The sequence below is a fragment of the Vombatus ursinus genome, unplaced genomic scaffold (genome assembly GCF_900497805.2).
Source record: "Vombatus ursinus unplaced genomic scaffold, bare-nosed wombat genome assembly UNPS02014163.1, whole genome shotgun sequence".
Lineage (NCBI taxonomy): Eukaryota > Metazoa > Chordata > Mammalia > Diprotodontia > Vombatidae > Vombatus > Vombatus ursinus.
The window spans coordinates 1-3,572 of NW_020953941.1; the positions used below are offsets into that span (position 1 = coordinate 1).

General features: G+C 38.5%; 1 pseudogene; it reads left to right on the forward strand.

Moving 5' to 3' along the window:
- The first annotated feature begins 1,194 nt into the window (after window positions 1–1,194).
- LOC114041036 lies at window positions 1,195–2,116 on the forward strand (annotated as a pseudogene).
- The last annotated feature ends 1,456 nt before the right edge of the window (window positions 2,117–3,572 follow it).

Sequence of the window (3,572 nt, forward strand, 5' to 3'; positions counted from 1 at the left end):
AGCATTTATTACCCACTATGTGAATGGAAATTGACAACTATCTGTAATCCAGTTTTAGGGAGCTGAAAAGGGGTATTGAGAGATTATTGCTTTGCCCCTGGTCAGATGGCTACTGTATTAGATGGGAACCATGAACCCAGCTCTTCTTGGCTTCAATGTCAGCCCCCTAGTCACTATGTATTTTTTAAAAGAGTAATGGATTTAAAGTTCATGAGTACCTTAAAAATTAAATAGTATTTTCTACTTATTTGTTAAGAGAGGAGACTATGGACCTGAAAGGATAAACCACTTGCCCCAGATCATGGTGAGACAGACAGAAACTGGATTTGAACTTATGTCATCTGACTCCAAATCATTTTTCTTTTCCATTGCATCATAGCTCTCTCCTCATTCAATGACAGCCTACATATGCATGATACATTATTTCATGATGGAGAAAGTGCTGCCTCAGAAGAGTTGGACATCTCAATCATTCACATTTTAGTTTGAACTACCTAATTACCATTCTATGTGGAATTTAGCTAAAATGAACCTTGGTGGAAAAACTAGACATGTAGTTTAAAATGCCATTCCTTCTGGGTGAGGTAATAGAGTGACTTCCACTTTCACTTTACAGGTGCAAATTTCTCATCAGTGATCTTTGCCACTTTGTCACTTTAAAAAGTCATGTCCCCTAATTAGCCTTCTACCCCTCTTTTCAGACTGTAGCCTTGTTGACAAAAAAAAAAGCAATCTCTAAATGTAATATGCCTTGATATGGCTTGGACTGAAAAAGAAATAAGTAAAACATCTTCTAGCAGCTGGCCAATAGCCTGGGGGAGACAGTGACTGGGGTGTTTGGAGATAAAAGTAAATTTATTGGCCTAATCTTAACAAAAGCAGTAAGTGATATAGGTGGTACTTGAACGCAATACCTCTGACTCCAAATATAATGTTCTTTGTCTGATACTATGCCCTTTGGAGAATTGTTTAGAGCTCCGAGTGCTTGGCTCATGGTTCCATATAGAGGACTTAAACACATTTCTTCCTTAGTCCAAGGCCTTCTTCTCTCCACTATTTAAACAATACTTCTCACCTTACAATTAATAATCTCTTAATATCTTTGTTCAATTGATTTTTTTCCCATGATGCTTGTCTTTGAACTTTGTCTTTTAGGTAATTCTCATTTGGATCCTTCCTATATCCATGGAAGTCATGAAAATACAAGGCAATGTGACTGAATTTGTCCTCCTTGGGCTTACACAGGACCCAGAAAAGCGAAAAATTGTATTTACTGTTTTCTTGATTTTCTATCTTGCGAGTATTTTAGGAAACCTGCTCATTGTTGTGACCATCAAGACCAGCCCCACACTTGGATCCCCTATGTACTACTTCCTGTCCTACTTGTCTTTTGCAGATGCCTGCTTCTCTACTAGTATAGTTCCTAAGCTCATTGTGGACAGTGTCTCCAAGAATCTGATCATCTCTTTCAATGACTGCTTTAGCCAGGTATTTGCAGCCCATTGTTTTAGCTGAATGGAGATTTTCCTTCTAATCCTCATGGCCTATGACCATTACATGGCCATCTGTAAGCCATTGCACTACTCAACTATCATAAGTCATAGGGTCTGTGGCATGTTGGTGTGCTTGGCCTGGGTGGGCTCCTGTATTCATTCCACAGCTCAAATCTTTCTTGCCTTAAGTTTGCCCTTTTGTGGTCCCAATTTGATTGACCACTATTTCTGTGACTTGCAACCTTTGTTGAGACTGGCCTGCACAGACACATACCTGGTAAATCTCCTTATTATCTCCAATAGTGGAGTTATCTGTATGGTAAACTTTGTATTACTGATCATCTCCTATATTGTTATCCTATACTTCCTGAGAAATCAGGAGCTCAGAAGAGAAGCACAAAGCCTTATCTACTTGTAGCTTCCACATCATTGTGGTCATTATCTTCTTTGTACGCTGCATATTCATATACACTCGACCCCCAACCACTTTCCCTGTGGATAAATTGGTGTCTGTATTTTACACAATTGGCACCCCATTACTTAACCCTTTGATATATACTCTGAGGAACAAGGATGTAAAACACTCCATGAGGAAGTTATGGGGGAAAATTACAGGAACTTAGATGAGTGACCACCTAGCAAAGGGTATATGAAAGGCTGAAATTAGCCCTTTTTAGAGATAAAGCATTTTTGTCCACTTGGCTGGGCATGCTTGAGGATAATTTTGAAATTGATGGAGAAATAAATACAACTTTATCTTCATGACTTTGTATCCAGATCATCTGAGAAGCTGAAAGACTGAACTTGGCAGGATTGATCTTTATTCCAGGGTGAGTCAGGTAGGGATATGAGATACTAGGAGGAACAATTGGGTATTTATGGCCAGCATGGCACTTTCTCTTTCTGTGTGAGAGTGTGTGTATATGTGTGTGTGTGTGTGTGTGTGCATGTGGAGGGATGTAACATTACAGTTAGAACAAAGAACGAGAGAGAGAGTGAGTGAGAGAGAGAGAGAGAGAGAGCGAGAGAGAGAGAGAGAGCTGAACTATATGAGATTATACTGCTCAGGGACAGAATTTGTTAACTTTTACTATTCTCTGTCTCTTTCTTTTTTCTCTCTTTCTCCATTGATGATGGAAAATATCACTTTCTCTTGCTGTGGTGTTGGGTGATGCCAATTTCCTCTCATTTTATAAATGTCCTGGGGTAATCTTTCAGTTACTTGAATATTGATAAAACATTTTTCCAACTCTTCAGAGTCAGTTTATAATGTAAATAGAGATTACCCTCTGATGTCAAGTGAGTTTGTGTTCTTCAAGAATCAAAGGTACTGGACATTGTATTATCCATTACAACAAACTATGAAATAAACAAACAAAAACAAAATAAATTCAAAGCATTAAAAATCTGTTGTGTTAGAGTGCAGGATGTGGTTTTTGTGTATATACCTACCTTTGTGCCAACCAAATAGCTTTTCATATTGCGATAAGTCTAAAATCCATTCTATATAGAGTATCATGCAGTTATAAGCATTAAAGAAGGTAATAAAAGTGTCATTCATGCTCATAGCATCAATAATTCAGAACTGAAAGGTGACTTCAAGACCATCAAGTGAAAATGGCTTCATCCTACTAAAGAGAAAACAAGGAGAGTCACATGTTAGTACATGTTGGAGGAAGAACTTAAACCTCTGTCTTTCCTTTTCAAGATTGTCAAGCTTTGCTTCTCAGCCCTCCCAAATCTCTTTGAAAATGCTATATCTATCATTTTCTTATGACTCTCAGAACCTATGAGAAGGTCTGATTTTGCGGGAATTAAGCTCAACTCAGGGGGGAACTCCCTTCTCAAGCCCTTTCAAGCTACCTGAAAATGCACCCCGAGACAGAGTTTTAGCACTTGCTTACCTTGGAAGAGTAGAGGGCCATCTTAGGGTGGCATCTAAACAACCTAATTTACCACATAACCAGTAAAGATGACTATGCCCATATGTTTGCATGTGTGTTTGGATATATACATGATTCTATATATGTTGGATAGTGTTTCTGCATACTTATGTCAGTTGTGGGGAAGGGTTGACTA